This window comes from Monodon monoceros, unplaced genomic scaffold (assembly GCF_005190385.1).
Source record: "Monodon monoceros isolate NGI ecotype Baffin Bay Population unplaced genomic scaffold, NGI_Narwhal_1 Super_Scaffold_19, whole genome shotgun sequence".
NCBI lineage: Eukaryota > Metazoa > Chordata > Mammalia > Artiodactyla > Monodontidae > Monodon > Monodon monoceros.
Genome location: NW_021703775.1, coordinates 81,042,183 through 81,053,274, shown reverse-complemented (window position 1 = coordinate 81,053,274; position 11,092 = coordinate 81,042,183). Strand labels below are relative to the sequence as shown.

The 11,092-nt window shown below is 48.0% G+C and overlaps 1 non-coding gene across 1 annotated transcript; it reads right to left on the bottom strand.

The window, feature by feature from the left end:
• Positions 1 to 1,266: 1,266 nt before the first annotated feature.
• On the bottom strand, positions 1,267 to 1,339 carry TRNAE-CUC. Its single transcript has one exon. It is a non-coding gene; the product is annotated as a tRNA-Glu (tRNA).
• Positions 1,340 to 11,092: the final 9,753 nt, after the last annotated feature.

Sequence of the window (11,092 nt, the reverse complement as noted above, 5' to 3'; positions counted from 1 at the left end):
GCCAGGGAGAGGGGAGGCCGACTTCTGCTGTTAGGGGCCTGCCGACTTGCGGTGGGCCCCGATTCCTCAGCTGTCTGCACTTTGATCAGGCGCTGGGTGGACTCTTGGGCAGGGAAGGCTGGCCGGGCTGGCCGAGGGGTCCTGCCCCAGGAGCAGCCGGTGGTGAGGACGGCTTGAAGGGCTCAGGGTCTCACGTCTTCACTGAGATCAGAAGATGGAGGTCTTGGGCACAAACCCTGTGGGGAAGGTCCCTACCCTGTATATTCTTACCCAAACGCACATCTCTGATGGGGAGCCCCTTCCGAGAGCAGGCCTGTCAGGGCCTCACCTGACTTCCGCACAGGCAGGCCCGGTCCTTGCTTGCCTCTGCCCTTGGCCGGGGCTGCAGAGGGTCGGTGAGCTCAGTGCTCTGCTCCCTCTGAGCTGACGGTCTTTTCTGGCAAATCTGGACAGCCTCCCGGAAGGGTGGAGGAGGTGAGAAGAGCCCCTGAAGCAATCCAGCAAATCCCCCCCTCCCAAAGCAATGCTCAGCACCACTGCAGCCTCAACCCTGAAAGAGAAACAACAAAGCCAGGTGCTTTACCGTCCGCAAAGCGCTTTCAGCTTCCTTTTCTCGCTGAGGTCCTGGCCCCCCTCCACCTGAAGACAGTGATGCTCAGAGCTCCTGCTTTGGGAGGCGCAGTGCGCAGTGCGTGTCGAAACAACGGAGGGCTGGGTGGGTCCGGAGACCCAGGTTCTGGAGCTGCCCGAGGCTCAGGGCATGGCCGAGGCCTGCCTCCACCTCCCCACACCTGTAACTGACACACGGGGGCGTTGGTGGGGGGATTATTTCAGACCCTGTACCCCTGGAGCCTCCCGTGAGCCTCTAGACCATGCGCCTGAGAGGCTGGGGGTAATGCTGGGGGTTCTGTTGGCAGCTGGTCTGAACTCCAGAGACAGCGGACAGAGAAGGAGCCATAGTCTCCCCAAGTCAGGACAGGACGCTACCCAGTCAGCCTGGGTTAGCCCATCACCAGGACCAATTTTAGAACATTTTTATCACCCCAAAAAGAAACCCTTTAGCAGACACCTGCCCATTTCACTCCAACACAGCCTCCAGCCCTAGGAAACCACGAATCTACCAAGAAAATAAGATGCTTTTACATTGGAGGTTAGATCTTTGCAGATCCTAAACCTGTCTTAACAGTGTAGATACGAATGTATGCTGACTTTTTCTTTCTTTTTTTCCTTTTTTTCTGCCATGCCGCACGGCTTGTGGGATCTTAGTTCCCTGACCAGGGGTTGAACCTGGGCCATCGGCAGTGAGAGTGCAGAGTCCTAACCACTGGACCACCAGGGAGTTCCCTGTGCTGACATTGACATTTCTTTTCTTTCTTTCTTTCTTTCTTTTTTTTTCTTTGACATTTCCTTTCACTGGAAAAGCCCTAAGACCCCCACCCCCTGCCCCCAGTCAATATTCCATCTTGACGCTCTCCCTTTAAAGTATACAAAGTATTTTTTATTTCAACTACTTTTTCATGGAAATCTTTCTAAGATATTGTGAGAATTGCCCCAACAGTCATCCTCTTCCTGTTCCTTAACTACAGGATCTCAAATTTATTTGGAGCTGCAAAGATCCCATTGAAGGACTACACATTTTCCAGCTTCCTTATTGGAAGGTGTAGCTACATAACAAAGTTCTGGCCAGTGAGATGTGAGCAGAAGTGTTGCGTGGCACTTACTTTCTCTTTAGAAAGGAGGGAGATGCCTCTTTTCCCTTTTTCCATCCTTCTGCCTAGAAAAAGTATGTAAGTGTTGGAGCTTTTGTAGCCATTCTGGGCCATGAGGGGACTTTGAGACTAAAGATGATGCAAGGAGGAAAAACACAAAAATAGAAGACCAAGTCCCAGTCACCTGGACAATTTTAACCCCAGACTTCCTGTCTTTGGGCTATTTCCTGTCTCTGGGTTTCTCAACTTTATTGAGTTATAATTTACATAAAATAAATTGCACCCATTTAAAGTGTACAGTTCAATGAGGTTTGATGTATGTATATACCCATGCAACCACCATCCCAATCAAGATATATATATATATCCCCGTTACCCCCGAAAGTTTCCTTGTACCTTTTTGTAGTCAATCCCCACCCCCTTCCTCCATATACCTACTCTATCTCCTTTCTGTCCTATAGATTAGTTTTGCCCTGGTCTACTTTTATAAGAGAAAAAACTAAATGTTTACTTTGCCGAAGCCAGTATTTCTTGGGCCTTTATTATTTGCAGCTGATTCTAATGCAGAATTGAATGTAGATATATTACACAGTCTCAGATAGAGGCTCCTAAACACATTGTATGTGACATGTTTTTGATAACTTCAGACCATTGTTAGATATCCTGTGTCTTTGATTGTTCCCTGGGAAACAGATTTGGAGGTGAGATTTTCAGGCAGGAGGTTTATTAGGGAGTGCCCTTGGGGACACACCTCTGCAGTAAGCAAGAGACACAGAATGAGGCAGCTACAACAGAGCCTCAGCCATCCTCACTGGGAGCTCTGAGGCTGGGTAGACCTTCAGAGACGTCCTGAGCTGGGTCCCCAAGCTAACAGTTACTGGATGTGGGCTGTCCCTGGGGAGCGGTGAACCTTAGGCCAAGCAGCTCTTTTCACTCAAGGCAGTTCCCAGGGAAGGATGAGCCAAGAGCCATTAGTAGCCAACTCTCCCAGCAGCTGAGGTGTGCACGTCTTGGGTCTGATGGGGAGTCTGGGAGATGCATCCCAGCATCCATGATACCACGAGTTCTGGGTGGTATCCTCAGGGCAACTCAGGGGCGTGGGAGCGGCTTGCACTTGCCTGGCAAGATCTTACGTCCCTCTTGGGGCAGATGCCTGGCTCTGTGGGCCCTGAAGCTCTCAGAACAGCAGAGGCCTGATCTTGGGGGCAGGGCCATGAGTTGTCAAGGAAGCTGTCTGCTCTGCTTCTGCTGGACTTTCCATGCGCTTCTCCTCCTGGATCCCTCTGGACAGCCCCTCCTACACCCCCTCACCGGGGAGGCAGTGGCGTCAGATGCCTTCTCTCACTGTCTCTTAAGCTTCCCCTCATAGGGGCTGTCTTTGCACACCCTGACTTTGGCAGTGCCTCCTCCTGTCCCGGCCCTTCCTTAATTTTGAGCTTTACGGTGACTTTGACCCTGCTCGAAAGACATGAAATTTTAACATCCTTCTGAGCTACTCACATTCCTCTGTTGTGAGAATTGTTTCTAATATCCTGCTTTATTTTACCAACTAAGGCTGAAGCTTCTATAGAATTCGGCACTTGGGCTTCATAACAACTGTCTCCACCACGCCAAGGGCCCTTCCCTTGGTTTGAGGGTTGCATTCCAAAAAGTTGAGGTTCCTGGCACTTTGACTTTTAGATTAGCCGGACTTTACCATAAATCAGAACTGGAGACTTAACATCAAATAAAATGTGGGTCAAGGGATACTATTCATGTTACTTTTTAATGAGAACTATTTAAAATACAGGTAAGTACTGGGACTTCCCTGGCGCTCCAGTGGTTAAGACTCCATGCTTCCACTGCAGGGGGCACAGGTTCAACTAAGATCCTGCATGCCACGTGGCGTGGCAAAAAAATAAACAAATAAATAAAATAAAATAAAATACAGGTAAGTACAGAGAATATCAGATACATATGCATCCACAACAGAGTGGCTGTCAGGACATAGTGGCTTCTTTTTTTTTTTTTTTGGCCATGCTGCAAAGCCTGAGGAATCTTAGTTCCCCGACTAAGATCAAACCCGTGCCCCCTGCAGTGGAAGTGCAGAGCCCTAACCACTGGACCGCCAGAGGATTCCCTTCATATTTTTAGAAATAATGTACGTCAGGTATCAGTGAGGCCCCCTTCCATCACTCCAGTCTTTTTCCCACCCTGCCCTGTTCCAGAAACAATGCTTAACATGAATTAGTGACATTCTTTTTCAGTCCATTTCGATACTTTTGCTATATTTGTATATATTTACACAGATATACATTGTATCGTATGTTTTAAATAAACCTAAACAGTAACATACCATAGAGTTTCCATTCCTTGCCTTTTTAAAAAACTCAGTGCTGTGTTTTAGATCTGTCTACGTTAATTCAGATACATCTAGTTGGTTGATTTTAACTGTGGTTTATAGGAGTCCATCGTGTGACTATAACGTGATTTATTTACTCATTCGCTGACTGCGGGACATTGAGGCTGCTTTCAATTTTCACTCCTCCTTTGTTGCGGTGATGTTCTTGCACATGGACTTCTGGCCTCTGCACAGAGGTTTTCTTGGGGTGGATAACCGGTGGGGGCGACAATTGCTGGACGGAAGGGTATTTGCCTCTGCCTTACTAGATGTTGCCAAATTGCCCTCCAAAGCGATTGTCGCAATTTCCCCTCCATGTACTCGCGTCCCTTACTTACTCACATCCTCTTCACTACTTGGCACTGGTAAGGAGTAACCTTTCTCTCTCGTGGTTGCTTTATTTTGTCTCAGCAGCTGAGGAGGCTGGACATCTTTCATGCTTATTGGCCACTCGGATTATGTCTTCTGTGCAATTCCTTTTTCACTTTATAAAAGGATTTTGCCCTTCAAGTTTCTTTTAATGTCATGTTCTTGCAATACTAAAAAAAAAAAAAAAAAAAAAAAAAAATGTAGCCCCACAGGTCATGTGAAGCTGCAGGGAAAAACCCTTATGTAGGAGTCCAGGGCAGAGTCTAGCTCCCACCTCGATGTTATTATCTATATGATTTGGGGCAAATATCTTCCTCTCTGATTTTTAAAAGTTTATTTTTCAAGTGTACAATTCAGTGGTTGTAAGTATATTCACAAGGCTGCACAGCCATCTTCCCTAATTCCAGAAAGAAACCCTGCGCCCACTGGCAGTCAGTCTTCCTCCATTTTCCTCAAGTCTCAGACTCTGGCAACCACTAATCTACTGTCAGTCTCTATGGATTTGCTTGTTCTGGACACTTTGTGTAGCTCCTTTCACTCAGCACGATGTTCTCAAGGTTCAATACGCTGTAGCATGTATCAGTACTTCATCTCTCTTTAGGGCTGAATAATATTCCACTATTATGGATAGACCACGTTTTCCTTTTTTTGGCCATGCTGCACTGCACGGCTTGTGGGATCTTAGTTCCCTGACCAGGGATTGAACCTGGGACCTCAGCAGTGAGACCGAAGAATCCTAACCACTGGACCACGAGGGAATTCCCAAGACCACATTTTGTTTATCCATTCCTCAGTAGGTGGACTTTGGATTATTTCTACTTTGTAGATGTTATGAATAGTGTTGCTACGAACATTCATGCACAAGTTTTGGGGTAGACATATATTTTCAATTCTCTTGCGTATATACCCAGGGGTAGAATTGCTGGGTCATATGGTAACTCTATGTTTAACTTTTTGAAAAAGTGCCGGACGCCACAGCCATCACACCATTTTATATCTGCTCCCCACCAACCAGCAGTGGACGGAGATTCCAGTTTCTCCCCATCCCACCAACACTTGCTATTGTCCATCTTTTTGACAATAGCAACCCTACTGGGTGTGGAATAATCTCACCAAGGTGTTGATTTGTATTTCTCTGATGACTAATGATGTTGATCATCTTTTTTTTTTTAATGTTTATTTATTTGGCTGTGCTGTGTCTTAGTTGCAGCATGTGGGACCTTTAGTTGCAGCATGTGGGATCTAGTTCCCTGACCAGGGATCGAACCCGGTCCCCCTGCATTGGGATCGTGGAGTCTTAGCCACTGGACCACCAGGGAAATCCCTTGATCATCTTTTCCTGGTGTGTGCTTATTGGCCCTGCATATATCTTCCTTGGAGAAATGTCCATTCAAGTCCTTTTCCATTTTTAAATTGGGTTGTCTTTTTATTGTTGAGTTGTAAGTGTTCTTTATATATCCTAAATAAAAGTTCCTTAGATATTTAAGTTGGAAATATCTTGTTCCATTTTGCGGGTTGTCTTTTCACGTTATTGAGAGTGTCCTTTGAAGCACAAAATTTCTATTTATTTATTTGTCTGTTTGGTTGCACCGGGTCTTAGTTGCGGAAGGTGGGCTCCTTAGTTGCGGCTCGCCAGTGAAGCACAAAAGTTTTTAATTTTGATGTCTGACTTGTCAGTTTTTTCTTTGGTTGCCTGTGTTTTGGGGTCATAGCTAAGAAACCATTGCCTGATCCACAGTCCAAAAGAGTTATGCTTAGTTTCCTTCTAAGAGTTTTATAGTTTTAGCTCTTACGTTTAGGTCTTTGATCCATTCTGAGTTAAATTTTTGTAAATGGTGTGAGGTAGGGGCCCAACTTCATTCTTTTTCAAGTGACTATCTAGTTGTTCCAGTACCATTTGTCGAAAAGACTATTAAGCACTTGAATCGCGTCTAATCCGAACTGAGATGTGCTGTAAGTACAGAACATACGCTGAATTTCAAAGACTTAGTATGAAATAAAAAGAATGCAAAATATCTCATTCATAATTTTTAGATTGATTACATGTTGAAGTAATAGTTTTTATAGATTGGATTAAATAAAATGTATCATTAAAATTAATTTCATCTGTGTGGTTTTACTTTTAAAATTGTGCCTGCGTATGTGGGTTGTGCTGTCTTTCTGTTGGAATTTGGACACTGTTGGCTGCAAGAAGGTACAGGACTGCAGGCTGTTCCTTGCACCCCACAGTAGCTGTGGAACTGTCGCAGGCACCCGCCTATTGTCCTGCTCAGGGCATGTACCAATTTCTCAGGCACCAGGAGCTCTGTTTCCCAGAAAAGAAGCCATCAGGAGCAGAGCTGGAAAGGCGAGCAGCCTTTTCCAGTATGAACTGGTTTGAAACAGTGGTCAAGCCACTGTTTGTGTTTGGCTTTGGGTTTTGTCCTTTCGAGGGAGCCTTATGCATCCAGACAGACTCTGGGCTGCTCGCCACTTCATTCACTGACATGGAAACGATGTCAGGCCTGGCGGGTAGAGCCCTGGGCTGGGGGCTTCGGCTTGCGGGGGCTGGCAGGCTGCTGCCCCGATGCCTCCTCCTGCACTGGGTAACCACGTTATCCACAGCCGTGTTGTGCATGGACACACGCCCTGGCCCATCTTGCTCTGCAAATCAACAACATGCATCTGCCCTTGGGGCTCTAGAGCAACCCACCCACCTATCCTTGTGGAGCCACTGCTTTAAGATCAACACGCTCGGTCCTTGGTCTGCACTGCAACAGGGGACAAAGGCATTTCCCATTCCGAGGTGCATCTGAATGCACCTCTCCCTGTAGCCACCTGAAGACAGAGCACTCGTGAGGAAACAGCTCAGAGAGGGTAGCTGTTCTTGTCCAAGCAACACAGTTAAAACCTGTCGGAGCTGGGACCAGAACCCAGGTCTCCTGACGGGTTCACTGCGGTGATTTTCTTTACGCCTCTGTCCTGAGTCAGCTAGCCTTTGATGTGATGATGACGTTGGTGCTGATGAAGGTAACGTACTGATCATTTATTGAGTTTCTCTCATACCATAGGCCCTTGTACACACATTTGCCTCTCTTAGTGCAGGGGAGACATTAATATCCACATTTTACAAATTAGGAAATCAGAAACCTGGTTTATCTTGACCTCCCGGAGCTTGCAAGGATGATGGGGATCCATCAGAACGTGCCCCTGAGTCACATTCCCTGGGTGACCCATGGACCACAGCATCATCTTTGGGGGCCGCCACAAACACTGGTGGACCTCAGGGCTAAGCAAGATGGGCTAATGGTTCAATTTCCCCACTTCTGAGCATCCACTGACCAGAGGCAGGTCCAGTGATTCTTACTGCCGGTGCTGCCAGCCAGTTCTCTGCTTGTTTCCTTTGCCTTGGGCTTCTGGGGTCAGGGGAAGGGCGGGCAGCCAGAGGGGCCACCATCACTCGCTCTATTCCTGGCAGCCACACCGTAATTACCAACGAAACAGTGACAGAATAAAAAGAGGATCTGGAAACAAGCGGGCCTCCACCTTCTCAAACATTCCGGAGCAGGGGTTTGTGAGCTAGAACTTCATCTATTTGAAAGGACCTCCCTGGTAAGATGCGCACTCAAGTTCAGCAAAGTAGTACAGATAGTTTTTTTAAATAGTATTTTTTCTGATGGCTGTGTGGACCCAACACAGTGACACTGAGTCTGGCTTTAAACCTGGCTGTCACTGATTCTAATATGCAACCTTACACACCTCATTTCTCCAAGCAGAAGTGTCCTCACCTGTAAAATGGGGGGGAAATAATCTCAAGAATGTTAGATGTGGTCTGTGTAAAAGTGCTTCCAAAACAACATCATACCCCAGACATAGAAAACAAACTTACGGTTACCAAAGGGGAAAGGGGGTGGGGAGGGATAGATTAGGAGTTTGGGATTAACATATGCTCACTACTATACGTAAAATAGACAACCAACAAGGACCAAAGGGACAAAGTACCCGTTGTCGTACCCTAACCTGTACCCTAAACAGTACCCGTTCCCTAACCCTAACCCTAACCCTAACCCTTACCTATAGCACAGGGAACTCTACTCGATATTTTGTAATAACCTATAAGGGAAAAGAATCTGAAAAAGAATATGTATGTATATCTGAATCAGTATCCTGTGTACCTGAAACACAGCATTGTAAATCAACTACCCTTCAATTAAAAAAAAATCATAAAAGGCAGCTGTTACTAAGAATAATCAGAGTCATTCCCGCCTTTAACTTTGCACAGCTATCATATGGAAAACAAGTCGTATGACACCCGTTATGCGTTGAATTGTTCCCCTGTAAAGATGGTGATGTCCTCACCCCTGGTACCTGTGAACGTGACCTTATTTGGAAATAGGGTCTTTGCGGTTGATTAAAGTGGGGTCACGAAGGTGGGCTCTAATTCAATGACGTGTCGTTATGAAAAGGGGGAATTTGGACACAGAGACAGACACACACAGAGGAAAGCTGACATGAAGATACAAGGAGAAGACAGCCATCTGTGAGCCAAGAAATACCCGAGGCTCCAGAAGCTCGGGGAGTGGCCTGAAAAGACTCTCCCTCACAGCCCTCAGAAGGAACCGACCCAGCCGACACCTCGATCTTGGACACTCAGCCTCCAGACTATGAGACGATGAATATCTGTAGCTCAAGCCACCCAGCTTGTGGTACTTTGTTACCGAAGCCCCAGGAAACTAATGTAACACGCTACTCCGAATTTCCTTGCTTTCTTGCTCTATTGATTAAATCCACATGTGCTTATTTATTATTTTTTAAAATTTATTTATTTTTGACTGCGTTGGGTCTTTGTTGCTGCGCGCGGGCTTTCTCTAGTTGCGGTGAGCGGGGGCTACTCTTCGTGGTGGTACGCAGGCTTCTCATTGCGGTGGCTTCTCTTGTTGCAGAGCACCACGGGCTCTAGGCACGTGGGCTTCAGTAGTTGTGGTTCGCGGGTTCTAGAGCACAGGCTCAGTAGTTGTGGCTCCCGGGCTTAGCTGCTCTGCGGCATGTGGGACCAGGGCACGAACCCGTGTCCCCTGGCTTGGCAGGCGGATTCTTAACCACAGCACCACCAGGGAAGCCCCACATGTGCTTATTGAGTGACCACTGCATGCTCTCCACGAAGCTTCATAAGGGGTATTGAAGGAGCTGCAGACACAGAAAGGAAGATTCTCGGTTGTATCTCACCTGAGGGAGAACATGCATTCCTTAGAAGTTCAGAGAAGGGAGAAGTACATCTGAGCTGAGGGATGGAGGGCCAGGTGGGAGCTGAACTGAGCCTCAAGGGACGGGTAGGTGCCAGATTGGTGGGGAGAAAAGGGGAAGCCATGCTGTGGGTGAGAAGAGCCTGGGCAAAGGCGGGGGAGTCCAGGAACGCGCCCCGTCTGCTTCCGTGCCTTCCCAGGGCTTTTTCATCCTCCAGCCTCTGCTTCTCCCCGGCTCTATTCTCCCCTCCTCATCTTTCCAGACCCAGCAAGAATGTCACCTGCTCTGTGAGCCTCTTCTGAGCGGGTTTTGTGTGTCGTCATAGGTGGTCACAGCTCAGACCTTGATGACAGTGATTACCGTGCTCTGGTGGACATCTGTGGCCCTGTAACTGAGCTTCAAATTGTGTTCCGATTTTGTAGCAGAGACTTTGCAATGAGCTCACCAAAGTGACTGTTTTTCTTCTGGGCACACAGGAGACTGTAATTCCCAGACCCCGTGCATTCAGGTGGGACCAGGTGGCTAATTCCGATCAGTGAATGAGGCGGATGTGCTGTGTGCCTCCTCCAGGGCTGGCTCCTGAGGACCCCCGAGACCCCCGGCTGGCACTCTCTCTTCTCTCATTGCTGGCTGGTAGCCGAGGGGCCAGTGGAGGCCTCAGAAGCCCTGAAGGAGGGTGGTGGACTCTCTAGATGGAAGGGCTAGGGTTCCTGAGTGCCTGTATGGACTCTTCTCCATGCCCCCCGACCTGCACTGAACTGCACCCTGAGTGAGAAGTAGGGTCCTAAGTGTGACCACAGCAGAACATAACCTGCCCCCACTACCCCAGGCTGATAGGCCTGGGCTGGGCATCTGAGTCAGGGCAGCTCAGCTGTAACCCTACCCTCTGCGTGGATATGCTACCAGAAGCCTAGGCAATGACCTTGGCCATTGGTCTCTGCTGAGAAGGAAAGACGGAGCCCTTGGGTGCCAGAGCTGGATCCCGATGACATCACCACAGCCCGGCACTGCCCCTGCTGACGGTCATTACCGCATTTAATGCTTGAAGCAGGGCCCTAGGAGACGAACTCCCTGCAGGTTTAGTTCCATCATTTGTCTGCAGAGAGAGGGGTCTGGGATCAGACCACCTTCTCTGCCAGCTCCCAGCCAATTCCCCCCAAAGCTGCCCATCACCATTTCTCTGTGCAGCCTCCTGTGTAGTGGGAATTCACTTACTGTGCTTTTGTGGGGGAGGATTTGAGTTCTCCCCTGGAGACGCTAGAAAGACAGTTTGTCTCAGCCTAACACTAACTCCCAGCTCCACATTTATGGCTGTTTCTGTGGTTACATTTCTTTGGGGATGTTTGGGGTGGTGGTGATGGTAGTGGAGGGGGTGGTGGTGATGGTGTGGTGGGGGTGATGGTAGTGGTGG